The following is an 18426-nucleotide window of genomic DNA, read 5'->3' on the forward strand; positions in this document are numbered from 1 at the left end:
CATGCGCTTATGGGCTTGCTTGGTAACCAATACAAGTGCACTTGCGAGGAACCCACTACGCTATAAATCATTGTAATTTTACTGAGACCCCGAGTAAATGCATCATGCGCTTATGGGCTTCCTTGGTAACCAATACAAGTGCACTTGCGAGGAACCCACTACGCTCTAAATCATTGTAATTTTACTGAGACCCCGAGTAAATGCAACATGCGCTTATGGGCTTCCTTGGTAACCAATACAAGTGCACTTGCGAGGAACCCACTACGCTCTAAATCATTGTAATTTTACTGAGACCCCGAGTAAATGTATCATGCGCTTATGGGCTTCCTTGGCAACCAATACAAGTGCACTTGCGACTAACCCACTACGCTATAAATCATTGTCATTTTTGAGAAGTAGGGCAGCAGGCACTGTGCCATTTTTCGTCATTCTACGGAGAGCCGTAATACCTGCTTAACGCATGTAAGGCATTATGCGCACTTTGTTGATGCTGTGCCTGATGACGACGAAGAATTATGGCAGATCCCTTTGTAATGGGTTCGAAGCATTCAACAACCTACTCGTTGCGCAATTCGCATTGTGTGACGCCTGGTTACAGAATTCGCGTTGTGCAACGCTTGGTGCTTGTTTAACTCTTCTACGACGCTATATTACATGTGCTAATGTGGTTCCTTCCCGACATGAAGCATGTATAGGACCTTTTTGCAAAGCGGTTTCAAGCACCGGTATGGCTCAGAGGTTGAATACTGGGCTCCCACGCAGAGGGCCCAGGTTCGAACCTCGTTCCATCCTAGAATATTTTTCTTATTTCGTTTTTTTTTCTTATTTCGAGCGATACTGGTTACGGACACCGGCGGCGGCGGCGGCGGCGGACAACTACGGCGCCAAAAACGGCCGGTGAAATGATCTCATAGCAGCTTTCGCTGTAAAATAAACGTAAGCTCCAGAGATATTTGCATATATGCCCCATAAAATTACAGTGTGTCATTTTCCTGACGTCAAGAAGCTTTGCGTAATTCACGTGGGTGATCCCTCAACAGGGTATTTGTGTCCCTAGCTTTCGGTAGAAAAATTTCGGCAGATCCCACTTAATTTGGGACTCGATGTCATGCAATGCAGTAGTCGATTAGCGGCTTATGGCGATTTTTTTATCGCTTTGAGTCAAGCGGTGCGAGTTGGACCGACTTCTTTGTGCATTTTGAATATTTATGAGTATATCGTGGGCAGGCCAGTAGGGAGGAATTATTTCGGGGCGGTGAGGGGGGCGGGGATCACTTGCTGTAGGCCTTCACTATTTGAGGAAAGCACCTATTTCGAGGAAAGTACCTATTTCTTTAAGAAAACAAGAACTTTTTTTTAGCGGGGAGGGGGTTTCTTCATAGCCTAACCCCGCCCCCTACCCCTCGCCTTCCTCCTTTCCGACTACGGGATTGATCATGCGCTTACCAGGCGCGTCGACTACGCTGACGCATAAAGAGTATCCTCTGGTCCGACGTGGGGTCGGTACTCACCACGGAAGTCCGTTTTATCGAAATCAACTGCAGGCTACGGTGCGGTAGTGTGCGCATCATAAAAGCGGATTTTGCCGTATTCCTCCAGATTCAGCAATGCTTAATCATAGTTTGGCGAGTCATAGGAGTTAATACGGAATCTTCATTACCTCGTTACAAACGCCGATAGCGAACAATGAAACGACAGTTGACGTTGGTGTGATATGGCGCCCTTATATGATAATTCTGGTAAGGAGTTTCAATCACCTGCGTAGCTCTGTGGACAAATACTATACTGCCACGCAGAATACCTGGGTTCGATTTGGGCTTTAACCGTCATTTCCAATCTTTGCGTCCCTCCGATCTTTTTCTCCCCGAAAATGCTGCCGACGCCTGCCCCGCATTTGCTGCGACGCAAGCTTTACAACGCGATCGCGTATAGATATTGGAAGTCTCTTATCGCCATTGCTGGGTTGCTAGAAACTGTGAATCACCAGTGGCTCATACCCGCATTCTAGGGGCCGTGGTATACGGGTGTGTGCCACACGTGACTGGAGCACAGGGTTTGACGTCCGCGATAAGTATCTCACTCTATTCATGTAAAGACCTGTTCATCGTGTTCGACATACGTTGATTCCCTCCCATGCAAATATTGGTATGTGCAAAGTTAAGGAGACGACCATGAGAGCGCCCAGGCGTAGGCGGCTAGCTGGATAGATAGATAGATAGATAGATAGATAGATAGATAGATAGATAGATAGATAGATAGATAGATAGATAGATAGATAGATAGATAGATAGATAGATAGATAGATAGATAGATAGATAGATAGATAGAAGCAAAAGGGAGAGTTGGGCTAGTTGGTTTGCGTTCATATTAAAACAGCGCAAAAGGCGTAGACAAAAGCTACGTTCCAGGAAAGGTCGCAATTATACGATTTCATTCCGTAAAAACATGCTCTTGTGCGTCACCTAGGACACTGTAAATGGGGATGAAGCGTCGTTTTCGAAAAATTGGGAAGGCCTAAATTTATAAACATTCTGCAGATCCCACGTACCGTGGGAATCGGTGTTATGCGAAGCATGCGCGGGATGGTGACTGTGGTGTAATTTTTCACATTGAGCGAAACGTTACGGAATGACGCTAGAGAAATGTTGAAGTGGTATACGCACTCTCATATGTTGAAGAGTTGCATGCATTATGTTACCAGTTGTTTACAGTTGCGCAACGGTGCCAACAGCAACATCGGTGTTGCCAACACCAGCCGCGGTAAGCTGATATGTAGTGCTTATATTCTTCAATTCTGGATAGCGCGAATCCGAACAAGAGCAACAAGGAACACAGATGGGCAGGACAGGCGTTACTCGAAACTAAGCTTCATTCAGGAAAGTTTTCCTATACACAGCCGAGCGGTACGCGCTGGCGCACTGCACGTACGTTACAGTCACAGTTGCAGTTCAGTTGTTATCTTTATACGTGTCCTTATGACGGAGAACGTACGCACGCACGAACCCGTGTGCATGTGTGCAAGGGGTTCTTGACAGTTCTTGAACAAGGTCATCGTCACCGTGATCAGTGCGCCCCAGTAGCTGGACTGGACTTGTTATTCGGATCTGTTCATGATTGCGGCTACGAGGGGTCTAATTGCAGTGAAGTGCGAGGTATATAGTACAGCTGGTGGAAATCCTTGATGCCTATTTCGATAAAATTATCTATGATGCCTCCTGTCCTGGACGTGGCAGCGAGGTCTTTTGATGCCCTGTCCACATAAAAGCCGTCTTTCACGCACTATAGGGACCAGGCGTTGTCGGGTCTTGATAAATCAATGATGAAGTCACCAGTAATGATGAGAGGCCTGGTTCTCTCGGCTGAATTGTTGTAGGAAGCATTGACGGAGGTTGTTGCGTAATCCATGTGGTACACGTTACGGACCACGTGGACGAGTGCATGGTATAGTTGAGTGTATTCCAGGGGTGGTCTGTCTTCAGCTTCCTTACTTTCCCTGCGTCCGCCGCGGTCGTGCAGCGGTTACTGTGCTCGGCTGCTGACCCGAAGGTCGCGGTTTCGATCCCCGCCGCGGCGTTCGAATTTGGTGCTAGATGCCCGTGTACTTTGTGATCTCTGTACACGTTAAAGAACACCAGATGGCCAAAATCTCCGGAGCCCTTCGCTACGGCGTCCCTCATAGTCATATCGTGGTTTTGGGACATAAAACCCCAGCAATTATTATTATCACATTCCTTGCGTGTCAATGTGTGTGTGTGTGTTCGTGGTCACTGTGTTGGTTGAGACTCTGTATCACCTGTGGCACATGGCACATAGTGGAGATGAAGGAGCAGGCTGAAGGGCAAAAACGTTGACATATCTGTATTGTTGTGGTGAGTAAGGGGGCACGAGACATGTGCCGAACGGGGGAATGTGGCGATGGTGTGCGGGGCATCGAAAATTCTCCGATGATGTGCACGCCTGCCACGTCCGCGCACGCGATTGGCCGGGGAAGAGCTCGTGGCCGTGGTAAAAGCCGTGGTAAAAAACCAGAGGAAGAGAAGTGGAAAAATATCAAGAACTAAGTTTCTTAATTGTAAGGTGTAAGAGGTTGCTTTTGGATGTGAATTTATTGATGAACATATTCCGGCATTTTCACAGCATAAATAATGTATATCTATCACCAAAAATTCCTCATAAATTAAGCGAAGCTGACAGTAGGCTATCGCAAATATTCTGGCAATATGGCCGGCGTCATTATTCATCATTATTCACACCACTATCGATAGCATTGTCACGTGGTTGTGACGGTGAATAATGCTGCAGCAAGCCTGGGAAATACGGGGCTCTTTATTTGGGTGAACTGGTGCCCAGAAGATCAAAACTCAAAATACAAGCGTTACAGGCTGCGCACTGATAGCGGCGAGAACAGTCGTCGGCCGTCGAGTAATCTGACCGTCGGTGGAACGCGTCGTCTCTTATACATCAGTCGTCGAACCTTCCAGCGTTGTCGCTGGTGCTCCCGTAAGCAATAGAATAAACTTGACTATTCGATCGCGTCCGGCGGGTAATCTTAACAGAATGACCTCTGTTCACTGATCTCTGTTGTTAACAGAATGATCTCTGAACAGTAATCAGCATTGTTTCCTTCGGGTTCGTTATTGTGAAACACAACTATTTCAATTGATGACTGATCTGCACGAAGCCGTTCATGGCAGATTATAAATTGATAAATTGATTGATATTTGTTGATTTTGCAAAAACATCTTTTTTAACAGCGAAGGTGTTCTCAGTCGAGGCTTTCATGTCCGGGTTCGGCGTAGAATTGATCACGTGGTCTATGGCCTTGCATTGTGGCGAGAGTCAGGCTCGCTAGGAAGGGGAGGGCTGCGCCGTAATGCGAGAGGCGACGGCATGCTGCGATATGCGAGGGCGTGCTGCGAGATGCGAGGGCAACGGCGGAAGATGTTGAGGGGTGAACCTTCGAGAAACGCACCAAGATGGGGTGACGGTGAGGCGCAATGTAGTGTAAAATTGCGTGTCAGTGTCAGTGCTCAGGAATTCGCGCTTTCCGAATGGATAACGTTTCTCGTTCTCCCGATGTAGAAGCCAGCCTACTTGAGCGTCACCGACAGCTGACGCGAGAAAGGGCATGTCGTCGCCGAGCCAGCCGCGATGTTCTTGCGAGGGAGGCCGAAGCTAAAAGACAGCGCAGGGAAGACTTGAAAAACAGATAAGTACGATACAGCCGCATGAAGGACGGGCAAAAGCTTCGCTGTTTCGACAGTGTTCGCGAGGTGGAGCTGGCTGGAGTTTAACGCGATAGCGTTAAAGAGCTCGTATCGCAGAAATTCCGCCGTCGGCGTCGGGGCCGTTGGTTGTGAGCGAAAAATCATCATCTTGTCCGTGAGCGAAAAATGGAAAAAGCAGCAAATAAAATAAATAATAAAAATGTTGGGTCCGAGTGAGAATCGAACCCAGGCCGTCTGCGTGGCAAGCAGATGTTCTACCACACAGCCACGCCTCTGCTTTTTTTTTGATCATGGTATTTAATAGAATGCGCATGAAAATAGTACACAGTATCACAACAGTAGAGTTACACTACTACAGTCACTTAGCGACAATGAAAGTACAAGCACTTCCACAAAACTGTAAGACTAACTTATCCTTCATTCCAGGGAGAGTTCTTCATCAGGTGTTGCACAGAAAAGGTGGCGAGGCTAAGCACCTCACCAATATTGTGTACCAGTCCGGTCTGCAATCAAGTTCGTCGTAAACTTCTTTTAAATTAATAACCATTCGGGTGAAATGTATACGTGACGAGGTGATCGGCTCTGCGTTACGGTCCTGCATTCGCGTCTTCCACAAACTGTGCATACCAATAACAAGGAACATATCGTACGGCACTTCATCAAGAGGCGTTGGCATCAAATAACGAATAGTGTACGAATTAATTTCAAATTCTTTCTGCAGAGTTCGCTGAAGGACATCCCAGAAAAGAATCGCATCTTTGCAGCTCACGAAGCAATGCTCTATTGTTTCAGGTACATCACAGAGACGGCAGTTGACCGACGATACAAAAATGCCTTTTGTTTGTAACCATGTTTTTACGGGGAGTGTTTCAGAATGGAGTTTATAGAAGAATGTTTTTGAATTGGGAGATATATACATTTTTTGCACTCGTTTCAACACATCATGGCCTGGAACCAATATTGGCATGTTCAAGGAGAGAAAAAAGAAATGAATGGCTCACACGATCAAAAGCTTTTGCGAGGTCTACCTGCAACATTGCCAGCTGTTTTTGACAACTGTAGCAGTACTGAAGAACTGTACGCATGACGTGTATATTATTTTGTATGGAGCGACCTCTAGAGCCTCCCTGTAGTCAGGTATACGCAGTTACGTGACCCGAAGCATCTATGTCAATAAGCCCTGCGTTAGCTACAATGTCAGACAAAAGCTCGCCACTCTTATCTCGTCGACTATCAGGATTGCTGCGATCGTTAGGATCACACACACAGTTGAAATCTCCCATTAACACAGTACATCGATCAGAAACAATTAGGCCAGATAAATTGTTGAATAAATCAAGGCGCTGTGAAACCTCATTAAACGCATATAGGTTAATGATTCGCCATGGCACCCCTTGCAATACAAAGTCACAGCAGATATATCTGCCTTCGTTATCGACACTGGTAGTAATGGCTGAACAGGGTAGGCCTTTTCGCAGAAACAACCAACAGCCCGCAGATAAACCGTTTGCATGTGAAACACAAATATTATAGTCACACAGGAAAGGGCGTAAGGCCCTCTCAGTCTCTTCGTCACTCTCGATCTTTGTCTCCTGAATGGCGACAAAGTCGAGGCGCTTTCGTGCGATAAGTCTACGGAGCTGCGCCTGTTTCTGCGAAGACCTAAGACCACGTGGGAGCTTCACTGGAAGTAACTTTCATGCTTCCCAAAAATACGCGTCCTGTCTACAGGTGTCACAGTACGAGATGTAATATCGCAGCAATATTGCGTGGATCAAGCGCACATTGCCATCGGGCGTCACACCATGTCAATATCATAACGACTTCTTGGTTTAAAGAGAGCCACCCATTACAAAAGGCACACACATTACTGCGCGTATACCCTTAGGACCACGTAGTGGGTGCATTGCACCTTCGAAAAAGTTTCTCGCGCATAATTGCTCCTGGCTTAAAGCATGCTACCCATTACATAAGGCACACACCTTAGTGCGCGCATTCTGTTAAACACTCGTAGTGTTCGAACTGCGCACTAGGAACAGAATATCGCTATCGCGTTCAACTCTTAAAGGCGAAGCTTAGGCGTCCCCCAATTTTTTTTTTTCCACTCAGAGTAGGAAGACGCAGAGACGCGATTTTGCGATGCCGTTCGTCAAATAAACGCGCGCGTCCCTCCGACCACGTGTCAATAGCGCCTGAAATCGCGCCACGCGCTTCCACCATACAGCGAAGCTGTAAGCGAGCGAGTGTTTGCGATTGAGCGAGCAAGATTATCATCATTTTTCCTATCATTATCACCAGTTAGCTTCATCATCATTCCGATAATAATCATCACCATTTAGCATCATCATCATTATTTCGAGCATTATCATTGTATTTTATTTACTGATCTATTCGCCCCCCCCCTCCACTCTGCGGGACGCCTATTACTGCTACTACTACGCTGACGACGACGATTGTACATGGTAGAATTAGACAGTTTAGCTGTAGAAATACATGGCAACAATACAACGAGAATGGCACATACATCAACAGGCCACATCAAAACATACAAATAAAGTAAAAACATTCATTAGCATGGCATACCCCTGTGGCAGGAGCTCAGACCCATCGCGTGTCAATAAATTAAAGAAAATCCAGCCAGCTTCTGAAAGCCGTCGAAATAGCGAAGCTGATGCCCATCTTCGTCAGGTTATTGCCTTTCTATGTTTTTAAAGCTTTTTCTAAGCATTTATATGTTTTGCAAGTTCTTTAAAAGCATTTCTATGTTCTGCAAGTCTTTTTCAAGTATTTGTATATTGTAACAATATTGAAACGCGGCACGCGATTCCAGCATTAGTTGCTAGTACCATAGATGGGCGCGTGCTCGCAGATAGAGGGATCCCGACATAGCTGCTCGAGTAGAGATGACGAACTCTGTATTATTAACCCGCCACGTTGTTCTACTGGTTATGGTGATTAAGAACCAGAACAAGGGCCAGAGCAATGCTGCTGGAGCCAAAGAATGCATGGCATCTCCTACCTCTGAAAAAACGCAGCCACAGTAATCGCTCTAACAAACCTTGCAAGTTTTAGACAAGTATATCGCTAACTTCTTATCTACAAAAATGCTGAGGCGACATTGTTAAGTCATCATCCGCGAAAAAGTTCTCTTTCATCTAATGTTTGTTTCACATGCGTCTTGAGACGGCAACAACGTAGTATTATGGGTTATATTTTGCGTTAAGGGCCTTTTGAAGATGTTATTGCAGAGCAGACCTTCGCCTTTCATTAAGCATGCTCAAGGACTCACCGTAGGCGAAAATTAAAAATACAATCGAAATATGTCGTTTATTGCTTGCTCGAAATGACGGGACATTATACCGGGTGTCCCAGCTATTTTTAGCCAATGGTTAGAAAATACAATATTAGAAGCGGGCGAGTGAAATCACTTCCAAATTACTGACAGTCACCTTGCGCACTACAGACAATTTTTCGTTTGGTAATTAACTCGTATGTTAATTATCTATTTAATAAAACTGTTAAATATTGACTGTAGGCAAGAAATGCGGTTTGCAAAGTTCGAGAGCGTCTTCAGGAACCCCAAATCTATTATTTGCGATAAGGAAAGTCTCACGTATACCATTTGTTCCAAGCTGCAAAGAAAGCCCGCGAAATGCCATAAGAACCACGTGACTAGCGCATTTGCCCGCCGCGAGAATGCTGCCCCTCAGCCGTGGTTTGAGCGAACGAAATCAGTTGCGGCCGCGACTCGGCAGCTCTGTTGCAGCGGTAGGCCGATAAGTCGACGGTGGTTTATTTCACCCGCGTCAGCCAGTTGGCGCGCGTGACGGTGCAAGTTGTAGTGTCGCGGGCCAAGAAACCAGCTCGCTACAACTTGCACCGTCACGCGCGCCAACTGGCTCACACGGGCGAAAAAAACCACCGTCAACCACCGTGCTACGAGCCGAACAATCACTTGGAATGTGCGCGAAACTGGGAAGGATCCATAGGAGAAACGGCGGAGGGTAGGACGGTATGGTGAAGTAGGCGAAGAAGTTATGTTCGTATGAGTCGTGTAGTGCGGTCAGTCGATCTTGGATGATGTAGGGATGACACCGTGGGAGCACTGTTTAGAAGAGTGTCGCCGAATGACGGTGACCAGAGCTGGAGTTCGTTTGAGTGTTTCCTGCAAGAGAAATATTCCGGAAACGTTCGAAGAATTGTGGGCTGCACACGTTTGGTGAATATTCAAGGCGTTTAAGTGTTCTTGGATAGTTTCTAATGGATGAGAGTGCATTTGTAGCACGGTAAGTTTGTTCCCGTTGTTTTAAACACCACTAAGCGATGTTGTGAGTTGTAATTGATACCTACCGAGTGTGGATGTTTGCGTGATGCTCGTGCTGCCCTAACTGAGAATATATTTTGTTTGTGTTGTCAACACTTGTCTCTTGCTTTGGACCACAACCGGCATTTGTTGGCGCACTAACAGGACCTACATTTAAATTTTGTTTGCTTTCGTGGTGCGTTTCGGTGGGCCGATAAGTCAGCCCTTGGAATCTGCCCGACGACTGCCTTCCCATTAACGGGATCAGTGATTGAGTGACACGTTTCATTTCAGGTGAGTCAAACGGGCAGCATTCGTGGAGAGTATGCAGGCCCACTCTACAAAACACTGGTACTCCTATGGCAAACTGTTCACATATGTGGGGTAATCGGCAGTTCTTATAACGACTTCAATATTCAACCTGTAATGTGCAACTATAAAACGCGTTATCTACGGCCTGATTGGAGTAAGTGTCGGGCGTACAAACGCGGCTGTCGAAGCGCTTATCCGTGAACAGCTGTACCAGTGTGGTGGCGCCAGTGCGGGCGCAAGGAGAACTAGGCCCCAGACGCCGTTTCGGCATCACGCAGCAGGCCGCACCTGTTTTTTTTTATGTAGCGGCCGTGCCCGGAGGCAAGGATGCAGCAGGTCTGCGGCATAAAGCACTGTCGGCCATTTGTTGGCTGCGCAGACGGGGTGATGTTTCAAATTCCTTTAAAGTGCGGAAAAGTGAATGCTGGCCAAACTGAAAAATGCGTGAACGTAGTTTGAGGGAGCATGTCAACAACGTGAAAAATGCTCGCAAGGGAAGAAATTTTCATTGTTTCCTGGCTGGCCATTGTATATAAAGTACCAGGATTGGTCATCCCGCCTAAGGCACTCCTGTCCTTAAGAAAAGGAAAAACGCTCATTACTCGAGAAATCGTAGACTCAAAGGCATTTCCGATCTCTGTGAGGTATGTGTAAGCGTGCCATCCATACAACTCTTAAGGCTCGTTCACACCGGAGGCGGAGCGGCCAAGCGGCAAAGCGGGGAAAACCTCCTCTCCAGGCGGCGAAAGCGGGCGGAAAACGAGGAGGCTAGTCCGATCGCCCCCGGACCGATTTTTTGCCGCCCGCCCAAGCTCGCCGCTTTGCCGCAGCCAATCAAAACGCACTGCGGCGGTGGCGCTGATGTATATCCTTGACGTACACATCCGGTTGAAATAATGCAAATGGCGTCCATCATGTCTGAGCAAACGGCTTTGTTCTGTGCGGAGCTTTTATTAGATGCTATTAAGCAGTACCCGGTGCTTTACGTTAAGTCGCTGCCTCGCTGCAAGGAAGTAGAGTACAAAAAGGAGCTATGGATGAAGATTGCGACGGATTTGGGTGTGACTGGAAAGTGCACAACAACTCGTTGATAGTATTTTAGCTGGGCATCTACGTTCCGCCCCGGTGAGACCGTCGAATGCTAGCGATTTCCACATAAACGCGTAGAAGGAGCTCTAGTGCGCGTGACTCAATTAACACACAAACACGCAGAACTGCAGTGTGCGTGCGCAGAACGATCGTGCGAACGGCGGAACGTGAACACATTTCGGGCTCCGCACTTGAAGCCAACTGACCGGCGCTTGAAGTTGTGTCCACTTGGTTCCGCCGTCGTTATGCAGCCAAGCTCACCGTGTCTCGGCAAGACGCGCTCGTCAAGAACACGAAATCTATGCAGTTCCATGCACTCTCTCGGGACGCTACATCTGCGAGCGGCTGTTACGTAAGCTACGCTCAGCTAATAGAGCCTATTTCTTTTGGCTCGTCGTTGCGTGTGTTTCAACGGCCAGTACGAGATATTTCGGCGTATAACTTGTATGCGCAAAACCTCTCCATGAAGTCCGACAGTCTTGTGGAGTTGCGCGTTTCCTAGGACAACCACTGCGCTTTCGCTATATAACAGTATTCAAAAACCGGCAAAGTTCGGCGCGCTCGCCGTATCAGGCGGCTTGCCCGCAGCGTCGGCCCGCGCACACAACAGGAGACGGCACGACTCGCTCCAGCTTTGTGTTATCTGAAGCCTCGATATGACACCAAACAACGCTAAATCTGCCGAACTCCATTCTGCAATTTCTGACAGCTCAGCGGTCGGTGCAACACTCGCACACGTGAATGCAAACAGATGTATTAAGTGCCGTTTTCTTCTGTTTTGCGTCTAATTGCAGAGAGAATATGGCGCGCCTAATATTTATTTTTGTTACTTTTGTTGAGTGTGCCTGCCGAATCACTACAGTTTATGCACGAAAAAAAAGAGCTATGTTTGAGTTGTGCTTCAAAAAATGGGAGATGTATCGCTTCACATTGAGTTGCACAGCTGTGCAACATTGTACTGTGTTGTGAAAATGTTTTTCTTCATTTGCAGCTGCAACTTGCCAGACAAAGTTTAAAAACCTCAAAGACACCTTTACAAAACTGAAAACCAAAATCAGGGACAAAAGCAAACGTGGGGCCGGAGCCAAGGACATTCCCTCCGTTAAGTGGAAGCATTTTGAGGCGATGCTGCCAATAATGGAGAAAGTGTACGAGGAGCCCATGTAAGTTTCCTTACACCAATTTCTTAGTTTGCACATGGTTGTGCCAATTTATTGTCGTTTATAGCTCGTAGTGTTAGATGCTACGACACCAAATATGGTAACTTCTGCCTTGTGAAATCACAGCATTTTGTGGATGAGTACGCTCATTTTGTGTTTTCAAACTGTTCTTACAGCATATGCAGCAACATCACTTTTCAACAGACCAGAGGGTAAGTAACTTCAAATTAATCGTATAGTGTATCCGTCGTTGAAAAATTTTTTAAGTATGTGATGTCATACTGTACCCGTGTAATTTGAAAGACTAGTTGCTTTCTCCTGCTTTGCAAGAATTACAGTCGCGCTCAATATGAGTTGCAACACTTTGTCCACGGTTGAAGGGGCCCCAAGCCTGGATGGTTATGCTGCTAAACGTTAAATTGGTTTTGAGAATACCAGTAGCAGAAACAGTGTATGCTTCAGCAAATATTGCTATGTTGGCGCTGCTTTGCGGTGCTGACCTCACTTTGAGCTCTGACAACATGTTGAAACTCATTGGGCTGCAACTGTACACATGTGGCAAGAGTAATTAGGACATTGTTGGAGTTCACATGGAAAAGGAGTTTATTTATGCTTGATGCAGGTCAGAATGTCACTCTGAGGAACCTGCCACAAGCCAAGATGAAGTCGAAGACGAGTTTTTGTGCAACGACATCTTTGAGGACAATGCAGTGGACCTGGAGAGGTGTGGCAGCAGCTCATCCGAGAGAAGTGGTCGTCGAGCTGCAACGACTGACAGTTCTGAAATGTAATGGTTTTACATTTTCTATTGGTTAACTTATGCAATCAAAGCACTCAGTATTTTCACATAGGTTTGTGAAGCGCTACACAGCTGACAATTTCGGCAATTGCTCATGCAGGCCACCAGAGACTGATACAGTTGAAACAGAAGTGGAGGAGGCGAACAAAAGGCAAGGACAGTATTGTTGTTGCTACACATGGTGTGTTCAAACAATGGGAAATGCATTGATTAATTTAAGTTTTTCAACAGTGCATCAAGATCACAGAAGTCACGTCGAACATCAAGAAACCGAAAGACGTAAGTTGTGACCTATTTCTGTGCAGGACATTATGAAAACACACATCTTTTTATTTGCAGACCTTCTGAACAAACACCAACATCTATGGACCTGGCAGCCGAATGTCTGAGCCACCTTAAAACGTCGCAGGAAAATCGAGAGCAACAAAAAGATGTCCTCTACCATTTTGGACTTACCATAGTTGGGATGCTCCGTACATTGTCTTTAGACGACCAGTTCGATACAATGAATGCAGTACAAAATTTAGTGTACAATCAGGTGAACGAGGCCATGGAGCGAGAAACTTCAGAACGACTGGACTGCCAATATTGCCAAAATGTTCCTTCTTTGAACAGAAGTTGTGTTTTCATAATAAAAATTCGTGTTGGTTGACATGACTTCGGATGGTTTCGCCTGTTTGTTTTTGCTTATATTTGTGTCGAAAATACGTTGTTTGCATGTTCATATACAGATATGAATAGTTCGAACCGAATTTCCATTTGGTACGCAATTATTAAGTATAGGCAGCGGAAAGGCAGCGTTAGAAAAATAGCTTGGTAATTTGTATCACGCTGTTTACACTTCTTTGGTAGCACTTTTGTACCGTGATATTGTCCAAGCTGTGAAAATAAAGCGTAAACTTACTTGTCTGGTTACCATCTGCAGTCTTTCACGAGTTTCATCTGCCATGGCAGCCGGTACTCTGTTATGAAATGTCTGCACAGCTTATCGCGAATGGCATAAGCAAGCCTGTAAAAAGATATTTCGAGACAATCGTGATATTGAGGCAAAACAATTTCCCAATGTGGTTTGGGATACGGCTATACCTTAGATGCATGCAAAAGAAACTTGTACCTAAGCTGTGCTTACCTTGCCGAGTTGCATCCTGTGCCGGGTAATGTAGCCAGTGCGCCGTTGACTACACCATCGCTTCTCCAGCTACTATCTGTTCGGTTGCCTTGCCAGTCTTCACTGTCTGTGGTGCCTGGAGGACAGTACATCGTTCGCGAAGCAGGCGACTCCTTCAGAAGGAAGTTATGCAAAGCCACACAGGCAGACACAATTTTTCTGATGTTTTCTTCTTTAGCTTTAAAGGGGCGACGAAGAATTCGCCATTTCTGAGCGAGTATACCGAAAGCATTTTCGACTACTATACGAGCCCTGCTCAACCTATAATTAAATATCCTCTTTTGATGCAGCGCCTCAAATTGGCTGGTTGCACTGCTTTGTGTAGTGGAGGATTGGGCTGTGGAAGCTGTGGTGCTCCCAGTGAGAACAGGATGAAGACCTGTAAGAAAGCATATGTCTTGCAATGAAGCTGACTTGCTAAAAATACGATGCACCACACGCGTCTACCCATATGACATAATTTGTTCTGTACAATCACTTGTACTTTTTCTCTTAACACTGATATCTTCAATTTACACTAAAGTGCATAGTTCCTCTGATGCTTTCTATGATATTACCTCAACAAAACAAACATTAGAGCTGTGTAGCAATCCTTCGTCAAAACAAACGTTCTTTTGGCGCTAACTTGCAAATCAATTGTAGGTACTTGTACTCTAAATTGTCAATAGTGCTGATACATACGCCAAAGGCACTAATTTCTTATGTCTTTTTACACTGTATACCACAAGTTCACTTGCGCATTTCTTGACAAAATGAATACTTAGTAAATATGCAACATGAAGCAAAGCAATTTTATCAAGTGATCAATGGTATGCTGAATTGCATTATTGGTTTAACAATGGCAAGGCCATGGCTCTACTATAAACAAAATGTGCATTTATAATATCTCCACTTACTTTTCATAGAATATGGCCGCATCATGTAGGTCTTTAGAGGAAATGCCTCGTCACCAACAAAAAAAAATACGGGACATTGCCAATTGTTCCAAGGCTTGTGTCTGGCGGAACTCCAAGAGTGCCATCAACCACCATGGGTTGCAGTTTGCTTCTACTGAATATGTCACCATCTGACTCACTTCCGTTGTGGCCGACCTCAACATACAGGAAGCTACAATGTAAAAAAATCATTCTAAATGTTAGCATTGATGTTTGACAGGCACCGTTTATCAGGATTCCAATGGTGTGAATTTAAACAAATTGATAAGCAATATCGGTTAATGCGAAAAACACTCGCTAGAACATACATTAGTGGCTTCAAAGCATCTATCCAATTTAAGCATAATAATTAGCATACAACTATGGTACAGCAAAACTGATTTTTCTTGACCGTTATTTTTTCATTACTGCCAAACTATGTGTACTTTTGCATGAGTGGGATCTATGAGCTTTCACATTGATTTTTAGGCTAACTATTTATGTTTTCACGAATGACTCCTCTTCAGCAAGTACAGTTTGATTACTGTATTGTGGGAAACGAAAGAAGTAAATGGTGAATAATTGTGCCTTGATACAAGCAGTACACGTGGAATACAATTTGTCGGTAAGATAGCATAGAACCATGCCGACCGGTGGCTGAGCCTCCATTTGGAAATTCACACAGCATTCGCTATAAACTGGGCCACCTACTCAAACTATAATTACCGACATACAAAGCCACATCAGTTGACACGCACCTGTAGTTTGCATCACTAATTGCCATCACTGATTTGCTGAATGAACCCTTGTAGTTCCTGTCTCGGCTTCCCGAGTTTGCTGGGCACTCCACGTTCACATGTTTGCCGTCTATGGCACCCAGGAAGTGTGGCATATCCCACCTTCTCTTCGAAGTCTCTCTTAAAGGGGCCCTCTAACACTCTTCAACCCCCCATTTTTTACTCGTGGATTGCGTAGACTGAAGTACGGACGAACTAGTGCAGCAAGAACGGCAGCGATAGCGGCACGCAGTACGAAGTTATTCAATTTAGAAAATTCAAAATACAAGAAAAAAATGCCTGCCCTCAACTCGATTTTCGCGGGGTCACGTGACCACATTTCACTCTCTGCTGTGACGTCGGATGGCGCTCCAATGAAATGGGCTGAAAGCTCTTACGTAGGGGAAGCTCGCACACCATTGTTGCTTCTCCTTCCCAACGTATTGTTGACGTCGTTGCCATAGTAACAAACGTGGTTCCTCCTGACTTGTCAGAACTTGAGCGGGCGCTACTGCTTCGTAGCGAGGCTGGGGAGGCTTTGTCTGCTGTTCCTTACAACGACATTCCATGTCATTCCCTCTTCTCATTCTGAGAAGGGAATTTGTGGAGCGGCATGGGCGGTTAAACACGGTCGCCCCTACGCGGGTTGTTCGGTGAGCAGCCCGACGAGTTACAAGTGTGCAGCGACAACAATTCAACGAAGAGGATTACTTGCACCGTTTCAACAACAATCATGAGCCTACCGCACATGCGGAAAGAGGCAGCTCGCAAACGTACAGACGCAAAAAGAAGGAAGAGGGGCAAGCGTTTCATATGGACATCCGACCGGCGCAGGCAAAAAAAAAAGAAAGCCAGAGCAACCAGAGGCGAAATGGCAACCGGCGCCTCTGTCGTACTTTGTGGTTGTAGTGATATTTTTTGTTGCGACGGCGGCTATTTGGAGTTCATTGAAAAAGCACAGAAAAGAAAAACGAAACACAATAGTAATCTCAACTTTGATGCAACGCCGTTATTACTTCTAACGTTACATTTATCCAATCATAGGCCAGCGCCCATCTTCGTCATTTCCGCCCGCAATAGTTCTGGCAAGCGCCACTACGCGCTGATGCGGTCAGCAGCAATGTAGCGACTTCAACGCGTGATTAAAATACTAAATAATTTGATATCGGTGCTTAAACTTATGCTAAAATTATCCCCAGCCATCAGTCTACGCAACCCGCAAGTAAAAAATGGGGGGTTGAATAGTGTTGGAGGGCCCCTTTAACCTGCAATTGAGGTCATACAAAGCAACGAATTGTGACGCTTAAAGAATTTTAAAGAGAGATGTTACATATGAAACTATAATAGTGAGGTTTCATTCATACTGATGTCAACTAAACAGTGGCCAACATATCGACGTACAATGTAATTAGTACAGGCCAACATTTGTAAGAGACAGTTACCACATAAAGCATGAACTGACAGGTTACCTTTGACCATTCATTCTGAGTTGACGGAAGTGCCACGTATATGGGTCCAAGTATGTCCCAAATCGCCTGCATACTTCAGAGACGATGACACAGGCCGTCGATCTGCCCGACAGAAAATTAAACGACTACGAGCGTAGCGTCTCCCCTGCCGCCAAGAACCTGAAGCAACAGACATAGCTAAATTAAAAACTGCTCGGGAACAGCCCTGTTAAGTCGCTTTGCACGATGACGATAAAACAATCATTTCTATGCATGACGTAAAAATACAAGCACTTAAAGGCGCAAAATGCGTCTGATATGAACCACCCTTGCCTGACTGCTAGAGCTAGCCGGTGTTCTGCAGGGATTGTCTTTCGGTAGTTCGTGTCACTCTTCTTGATCCTTGGCCCGAGCATTTCCAACAGAGTGTCGAAGCTGCTCGGGGACATCCTCAAATAGCTGCAGAATAAACACATGTGCCAGGCACCATGAACAACGCGTACAACTTATTATTTACAGTTGCACACATCACTAAAACACTAAGTGAACTCTCATTAGTTCATTATGGGTACTCTCTCTCTGTAGTACTCTATGTCGCGAGACCGAAGGTGCGGCAACAAAACGTCCGCATGGCCCATTGCAGCTCGCTGTTGCAGGGCGGGACGGACCCACCAGCGACGTTGGCGGCGTGTATTTTCTTGCGCTTCCAGCCGTTCATGGTGCGTCAGCAAGGACGCGACCGTTAAAAGGCTGAGCATATCCTCTTCGTCTGAACTCATCACAGGTATCACAGGCGTCAGCACGTGAAGCAGCAGTCAGATATGGCGCGAGATCTCCGCAGCCGGCTCGAGTACTCTGGCGCTCTGGTGGCGAGGGTAGAGACAGAGGGTGCCACGAGATGGCGACACGCGCGCGCAAAATCGCGAGATGCCCCGCCTCTTCGGCCGCGCGGGTAGCCAAGAGAGCCGTGCGGTCTGAACAGGTACGCGCGGCCGCCGCCTCGCGGCTTTGAAAAGCCCGCTTGGCCGCTTTGCCGCTCCGCCTCCGGTGTGAACGAGCCTTGAGATAGAGACGCGGCATACTTACGCATGTGTAGTTGATGTTGTCTGTGTCGGACGGCAAGTATATATGCGTGCGTATTTTTTACAATAAAAACCGTTGCACGTTGAGCCCTCGTCATTGTCGTTTTCGTTGCGTCCGTGTGTTTTTTGCACTGCAATTTCTCAGAA

The 18426-nt window shown here is 46.1% G+C and overlaps 1 pseudogene; it reads right to left on the bottom strand.

Annotated features, from left to right (window-relative positions):
- Nucleotides 1-14907: 14907 nt before the first annotated feature.
- On the bottom strand, nt 14908-17646 carry LOC125760078 (uncharacterized; annotated as a pseudogene).
- Between the last annotated feature and the right edge of the window lie 780 nt (nt 17647-18426).

The sequence above is a fragment of the Rhipicephalus sanguineus genome, chromosome 10 (assembly GCF_013339695.2).
Source record: "Rhipicephalus sanguineus isolate Rsan-2018 chromosome 10, BIME_Rsan_1.4, whole genome shotgun sequence".
Taxonomy (NCBI): domain Eukaryota; kingdom Metazoa; phylum Arthropoda; class Arachnida; order Ixodida; family Ixodidae; genus Rhipicephalus; species Rhipicephalus sanguineus.